Consider the following 8,621-nt stretch of genomic DNA (forward strand, 5'->3'; position numbering starts at 1 on the left):
CCATGGATGGATGGAAAGGTTGGTTAAAGTGCTCATAGGGCCACCCTTGGGTACCCCAACCACCATCAAAAGGATTCGGGGTTGATGGACTTGCCGGATCATAGGCGTAGTCGCACCCACCCGGCCGATAAGGGTTGTATGCTGGGGTACCAACACGTTGGGATGGGTCGATAGGACCTTCCCAATAAGCATAGGTGTTGGGGGAGGGGTTGTTAGGGTCATAGGTGTCCCAATGTGGAACTGGGCCCTCTTGAGGCGGGTGGTAGGGATAGTTAACATAGGGCGTTTGAACGCCCGCTTGCACAAGACTGTCATAGTTCATCCTTGCGTAGTACCCCCATTGTTCAATAGAAGCCTGATTATCAAAACGAATACCATCGAGGGTACTACGCAGGGCACTCATATCAAAAGGAGAAGAGGAAGAAGAAGAAGATGTCTCACCTCCCCCACTAGGGGGGGGGGAAATTATGCTCCACTTGGTAGACCAGTTGAGGGTGAGGGATTGCACCGCGGGCTTGTTTTTTTCCTTAATTCATCGGGGATGAATTTTCGCGCAATCTTCCACCTTAGCGGGTTGGAAGGGTCTACCGAAGTGTGAGGAGGATCCGGGAGGACACACCATTCTTCTCCATTATCTACCAAGAGGATAAATTTGCGATTCTGGGTGGAGTAGTTGATGAAGCGTTGGTTGCGGAGAGCAACAATAGAAAGAGCATAAGGAGGGTAGCCGACGACCTCTTCTTCTTTGTTTTGGAGCACATGGGGGAGCAAATCAATTTGGTCCTTGTAAGCTCCACCATTCAAAGAAAGGGCAATGAGGGTGATCAAGCCCCCCATGTGTATCTCATCACCAAGCCGCCCATCTCGAGTGTCCAACAATCTCGAGATAAAAGTGGTGGAGCATTTGAACTTTAAACGCTGAGGATTGTCGGCCAAGAAAAGGCAAGCTACCTCATCTTTCACCATAGAGCCGAGGTTTGCCTTGAAGAATACGGCATACTGAAGGAGCCGGGCAAAGTATCTCAAAGCAATATGGATGATGTTGTTGACCTTTGCGGTGTTAGTGCGAAAGATGGGCTTGGTGGAGATGCTCTGCCACCATTCTTGTTCATTATAGGGAATGCGACACATTGAGGTCATATCGGAAGGCCGATGCATCCCGGTTGCTTGCCAATGGAAGATCTCATTGAGCTCACTCTCGGATAGGGAATGGTCTTCATTGAACATACGAAAGTGAAGAATAGTTTGAGATTCATTCCCTTCATCATCTTCTTCAATGACTTCCTTGCGGAGGGAAGAAAGGAACTCCAATGTGACGCGCTCATAGGTGTGAGCGTGGAGGTCAATGAACTCGCCTCAACCAAAGTTTTGTGCGAGCCGGACTACTTCATCCATGATGCCAAGCTTTCTTAAGGTGTTCCCGCAGAAGAACCTTGTAGAACGAATGGGACGGTCTATGAGGGTTTTATAGACATCCCAAAAGTGTTTGTTTGGAGCGATGATGCCATGATCATAGATGCCGGGAGGAGGAGGAAAATTTGACGATGAAGATTCACCCGTCCTCTTCCTCTTGGATTTGCTTTTGCCAAAAAGATGCATTGTGAATCTACAAAAATCGCCAAGAATTAACATTAGGAAGATTCAAGCCAAAAGGGGGCACAAGAAGCTCGTCGAGATTAAAAGTGTGTGCAATGAGAGTAAAAGCCATGAGTTGTGAAATAGATGTAGACGGTAGCAACAATACAATTCAAGGCATTAATGGACACTTATAAACCAAGGCATGAGCTAAAAATCCTATGGCAATCGAATGCAAATCCTAAGAAAACCTAGGCGAAAATGGGCATGACGTCCCCTAAAATTCATGAAATCCACTCAAAACTCATCGAAATCAAACCGAGAACAATGAGTAATAGTCACAAAATTCCATCCAACTCAAGAATTTCTCAATCAAAATGTAGCATGAACAACCTAGTGAAAGATTAACACATTCAAGCAAACAAATTGAAATCATGAAAACCCAAGTCATACATGCATATTCATCATGAAACAAGTTCTACTAACAACAACCAACCAATTACAACAAGGAAATCCCAATAACCATTTAAATCAAACAAGCCATGACTAACAATATCAATTGTACCACATATCATACTTGAACATGTAAACCATGGTAAAACAAAGAGAAATTGAAGAAATGAGCTTGCAAAAGTTAGAATAACCATACCACAATTGATTGGAAGTAATTAGAAATCAAGAAGTTTCAAGTCACTCAAACCCTAGAAATTGGGGAAAATTCAAGGAGTGATTTTTATGGGAGATTTTAGGAATTGAGTAGTGGATGTAAATGAAGTGAGGAGGGAAAAAGATAGGAGTGATTTTTATGGAGATTTGAGGTTGAAGGAGGGGTGACTATGGAGTATTAGGGTGAGAAGGAGAAGAAAAGGGAGAGGGAGAGCCGAATGTAAGAAGTAAGAGTGAGAAAGCAGCGGCTCAAGTCTATTAAATCTGGGCAAGATCGAAAAAGGTTCGGTCGGACCTTATGAGGTTCGGTCGGACCATAATAAGTACGACCAAACTTTTTAAAAGTTCGACCGAACTTTTGGATTTTCCAGAAACTGCCAGAATTCAGCCTAATTTGATTTTCAGAACAGGAGCGGCCGAACTTTCTGAAGGTTCGGTCGGACCAGCATAGGTTCGACCAAACTTATGAAAAGTTCGGTCGAACTCTTTGATTTTCCAGAATTCGACAGTTTTTAGCCCATTTTGAGTTCTAGGGGAGGAGCGGCCGAACTCTTGGGTGGTTCGGTCAAACTTTTGCAAAGTTCGGCCGAACCTTGCTGTAGTTTGGTCGAACACCCCTAAATCCCTCTATCTGAAAATTTGCACAAAACTTCCCCTCAAGACACACTAAAATACAACACAATCATGCCTAAGGTATATGGAAAATGCATTCCTTTTTAAGGCAAGACAAACAAGAATACCAACACAAACCAAATACCCGCAAAACCATCAATCCAAAGTTGTGAAAGAAGAAAAGAAAACATCAAGCAAATAGAATAGAGGAGGGTTAGAAACTCGGGTTGCCTCCCGGAAGCGCTTCTTTAACGTCACTAGCTTGACGTACTTCACACATTCAAGAGATGAGACTGCATTGCATTGACTCAATCAAACCAACATGAGCATCCTCATAATAAAGCTTGAGGCGATGCCCATTGACCTTGAACGACCTCGATCCATCCAAATCATTTAGCTCAACTGCTCCATGGGGGAACACCTCCTTAACGGTGAATGGACCACTCCACCTTGACATGAGCTTTCCGGGAAACAGTTTCATCCTTGAATTGTAAAACAACACCTTATCTCCAACATTGAAGGTCTTCTTTTCAATTTGCCTGTCGTGCCACTCCTTTGACCGGGTTTTGTACAAGCTTGCACAATCATAAGCATCCATCCGTAGTTCCTCTAACTCATGCAAGTCTAGCCACCTTTGTTCACCCGCACTCGCCAAATCAAAGTTGATCTTTTTGATAGCCCATTGAGCACGGTGTTCAAGTTCAACCGGAAGGTGACAAGACTTACCATATACAAGCCGGTAGGGGGTAGTGCCGATGGGGGTTTTGAAAGCGGTTCTATAGGCCCAAAGGGCATCATCTAGCTTGTCCGACCAATCTTTCCTATTCCTAGCCACTGTTTTCTCAAGAATTACCTTGATTTGGCGATTGGAAACCTCCGCTTGCCCACTTGTTTGTGGGTGATAAGTCGTGCCAAAGCGTTGAGGGACCCCATTCTTTCTCAGCATCTTTTGAAACACATTATGAATAAAATGAGAACCATTATCGCTAACCACTGCTCTAGGGATCCCAAATCTTGGAAATATCACCTTTTTGAACATCTTCATCACTACCTTGTGGTCATTAGTTGGGGAGGCAATGGCTTCAACCCATTTAGAAACATAATCAACCGCCACAAGGATGTATTGATTTCCATTAGATGAGGGAAAAGGTCCCATGAAATCAATGCCCCACACATCAAACACCTCAAGTTCAAGAATCGGTTGTTGAGGCATTTCATTTCTCTTCGAAACATTACCGGTTCTTTGGCAAGAGTCACATGTTTTCACAAATCCCCATGAATCTTTGAAGATTTGAGGCCACCATAACCCGCTTTGTAATACTTTGAAGGCTGTTTTGTTGGCACCCATGTGCCCTCCACAAGGATCGGAGTGGCACATCTTCAAAACGCTCTTCACTTCATCATTTGGCACACATCTACGGAGTAAACCATCTACTCCTCTTTTGAAAAGGATCGGATCATCCCATATGTAATGCCTTGCTTCCCTTTTCAACTTCTTCTTCTGGTTCCTTGAAGCATTTGGGGGAAACTCCCCACAAGCCAAATAGTTCACCAAATCCGCAAACCAAGGAAGATCTTTCTCGGCCAACAAGTAAAGCACATCATCTTTTAACTCATCACAAATTGGGACCCCATCGTCATTATCTTGCACGTTCTCTAACCGGGATAGATGATCCGCAACCACATTTTCGGCCCCCTTTTTGTCCCGAATCTCTACATCGAATTGTTGAAGTGATAGCACCCAACGAAGAAGACGAGGCTTGGACTCTTTCTTTGCCACAAGGTACCTAATAGCCGCATGATCAGTGTAGACAATAGTTTTGGAACCAATGAGGTAGTTCCAAAACTTCTCAAAAGCATGAACCACGGCAAGAAATTCTTTCTCTGTTGTGGTGTAGTTCCGTTGAGCTTCATTCAAGGTCTTAGACATGTAGTAAATCACGTGAAGCCTCTTCTCTACCCTTTGCCCCAATACACCTCCAATCGCAACATCACTTGCATCGCACATAAGCTCAAATGGCAAATCCCATCTTGGCCCTTGCACAATTGGAGTTGAGATTAAAGCCTCCTTTAATTTGTTGAAAGCTTGGAGACACTCTTCATCAAAAATAAAGATGGCATCTTTTTTGAAGAAGAGCATTTAGGGGTCTAGCAATTTGTGAGAAATCCTTGATGAATCTCCTATAGAACCCGGCATGCCCCAAAAATGACCTTACTCCTCTCACATTGATTGGTGGCGGAAGCTTTTCTATCACTTCAACTTTGGCCTTGTCAACCTCAATCCCTTTGCTTGAAATCTTGTGACCAAGGACAATTACCTCTTCCACCATAAAGTGGCATTTCTCCCAATTCAAAACCAAATTGACCTTCTCACATCTTGTCAAGCACTTGCCCAAGTTGGACAAACAATCCTCGAACGAAAGGCCCCCTACCGAGAAATCATCCATGAAAACTTCCATTTCGGCTTCAAGCATGTCCCCAAAAATACTCATCATGCATCTTTGGAAGGTTGCCGGTGCGTTGCAAAGCCCGAAGGGCATCCTCCTGTATGCAAAGGTTCCATAGGGACAAGTAAAAGTTGTTTTCTCTTGGTCATCCGGGTTTATAGGGATTTGAAAGAAACCCGAATAACCATCAAGAAAGCAATAATACTTGTGCTTGGTTAGTCTTTCAAGCATTTGGTCGATAAAAGGGAGAGGAAAATGATCCTTGTTGGTGGATGCATTTAGACGTCTATAGTCTATGCACATCCTCCAACCAGTCACCGTTCTAGTTGAAATGAGATTACCATTCTCATTTTCAACTACGGTCATTCCTCCCTTTTTAGGGACCACATGAACGGGGGAAACCCATCTAGAACTCGAAATGGGGAAGATGATGCCGGCATCAAGGAGTTTGGTGATTTCCTTCTTCACCACCTCCCCCATTTGAGGATTGAGTTTCCTTTGCCTCTCAATGGAAGGCTTAGCACCCTCCTCAAGTGTTATGTGGTGCATACATAAAGCGGGGCTAATACCTTTGAGGTTATCTATGGTATAGCCTAAAGCACCTTGGTGATCTCTCAAAACACCACATAACATTTGAGTTTGGCACTCGTTCAAAGAAGAATTCACAATAACCAGAAAAGTTGAATTGGGGCCCAGAAACTCATACCTTAGGTGTGATGGTAGAGGTTTCAACTCTACCATTGGAACACCCTTACCTTCTGTTGAGATAGCTACTTCTAATGCATCATGTGTTGTGATTCCCATGCACACTTGCTCATTGCTTGATTCCGTACTTCCTTCAAGCATCTCTTCATACAATGCCATCTCTTTGCTTTGGTCACCTATCTTTTCCTTGTTCAAAAGGACATTCTCAAGGGCATCGTTAGTAGTGAGCAAGTGCTCATGCATAGAAGTTACAATAGAATCAATAGTATCAATCATCATGCAATTATCAAGACTAGAGCTTGGATATTTCATGCTCTCATTCAAATCAAATTCTATCACCTCATCTCCTACTTTTAGTGAAATTTTAGCACTTTGAACATCTATTAAAGCACCCGAAGTAGCAAGAAAAGGTCTTCCTAGAATTATTGGAATGTTAACATCTTCATCCATCTCTAACACAACAAAATCCACCGGGATTACAAACTTCCCCACCCTTAGAGGAACATCCTCTACCTTACCCTTTGGGAATTTAATAGAGCGATCGGCCAATTGAAGGGTGATGTTGGTGGGTAGAAGTTCCCCTATCCCAAGTCTTTGGTATACCGAGTATGGCATTAGACTAACACTAGCCCCTAGGTCACACAAAGCATTATCAATTTGCATCTTGTATATTGCACATGGGATAGAAAAGTTACCGGGATCTTTTAACTTTGGTGGCATCTTATTCATGATAATAGCACTACAATTCTCGGTGAGATTCACCGTTTCCACCACATCACACTTTCTCCTTCCACTCAAAATATCTTTTAAAAACCTAGCATAGTTAGGCATTTGCTTGATAGCATCGGTAAAAGGGATTGAAAGGTGAATTTGCTTCAGTGTTTCAAGGAATTTTCCGAATTGCACATCTAATTTGTGTCTCACAAATTTATGGGGATATGGAAGTCTTTGCAATTGTTTGGTTTCTTTTTCACTTTCTTTTTCTCTTCTCTCTTTCTCAAATTATTTTTCTTTCTCACATTCTTTCTCCTTTTCATTCTCATGGTTTTGCTCTCTCTCTTGTTCAGAATCCCTTTTAAAGGGAGGCTCACTCATGTTCACTTTCTCATTGTTTTCCTTAGGGACTCTCTCTTCCAACACTTTCCCACTCCTAGTTGATATAGCATTCACCGGTTTCTTGGGGTCAAGTCCTTGGGGTGGAAGTTTAGAAGTGCTAGCACCCTCTTTTAAAGCATTGGCCAATTGAGAAATTTGTGTTTCAAGCATCTTGTTATGGGTCATTACTTCACTAAATTTCTTTTCACTTGAGGCCATGAAAGAATTGAACATTTTAGTTTGATTTTCCATCATTTCCTCCAAGCTAGACCTACTATGTGGTGCTTGTGCATAGTGGTTGTCTTGGGAAGCCCTATTACCTCTAGCATTCGAATTGGACGTATTTTGATTAGAAGAAACTCTATTATTATTGTTGTTCCAATTGTTCCGATTATTAGAGTTTCCCCCTTGGTGAAATTGCCCTTGATTCCCATAGTTTCCTTGATTATTATGATTATGGTTACCATAACCACCTTGTTGGTTGTAGTTACCTTGGGGATTTTGGTCCCTTTGGTTCCTACTTCCCCATTGATTTTGATTATGGTAATCGTAATCATTTCCTCTTTGGTTATAGGAATTCCCCCCTTGTTCTCTTCTATTTGGTGGTAAGTATCTTTGATTGTCATTCCTATGTCTATTATCATAAGACAAGGCATTGACTTGTTCATTTTCATTTTCATTACCATCTTCGTATTGGGGTTGGGGTTGGAAATCATAATTACAAGAAGAGGTATCATGGTCATAAGACCCACAATTTTCACAAAACAAACATCCATGAGGCATGTTATTAGAAGTAGAGGGAGAAGAGTTAGAATTCATACCTCTCCCCTTAGATTGGGAGGGATGCTCTTGTGTTGAACTATAGGTCTCTAGTTTTTCCTTAATGGACGTCATCTCCTTTCCAAGGTTGGCGATTTGGGAGGTCAAATTGTTGATGGCATTAAGATGATCAACGGAGTAAACCGCATTTCCTCCCTTGTTTAGAGAATCTCTCTCTCCTTCTTGCCAATCCATGTGGTGCCTCACCACATCCTCAATTATCTCTATGACTTGCTCCTCCGTCTTGTTCATAATCGGGCCACCCGCTCCTGCATCCAAGCTAGTCTTTCCTTGTGGGCTGAAGCCTCCATAGAAAATTTGAAGCACTTGGTATGACGGAATGCCATGATGAGGGCACTCCCTTTGATATTCCTTGTATCGTTCCCATGCTTCATAAATGGTTTCACTAGCTTTTTGACGGAAACCTTGGATCAAAGCTCTTGCCTCGGCCATCTTCTTTTGGGAATAGAATCTTCCTAAGAAAGCCGTGGTGACCTCGTCCCAAGTTCTCAAGGAGTTAGGCCTCACCTCCTTCTCAAGCCATTCAAGAGCTCTTCCTATCAAAGAAAAAGGAAACAACTTTAGTCTCACAAACTCTTGAGTTACCCCATTTACCTTGATCGTGTTACAATATTTTTCGAACTCGTTCAAGTGTGCAAGAGGGCTCTCATGTTTTGCTCCACTATATTGCCTCCTTTCAAT

The sequence above is a fragment of the Chenopodium quinoa genome, unplaced genomic scaffold, assembly GCF_001683475.1.
Source record: "Chenopodium quinoa cultivar QQ74 unplaced genomic scaffold, ASM168347v1, whole genome shotgun sequence".
Classification (NCBI taxonomy): domain Eukaryota; kingdom Viridiplantae; phylum Streptophyta; class Magnoliopsida; order Caryophyllales; family Amaranthaceae; genus Chenopodium; species Chenopodium quinoa.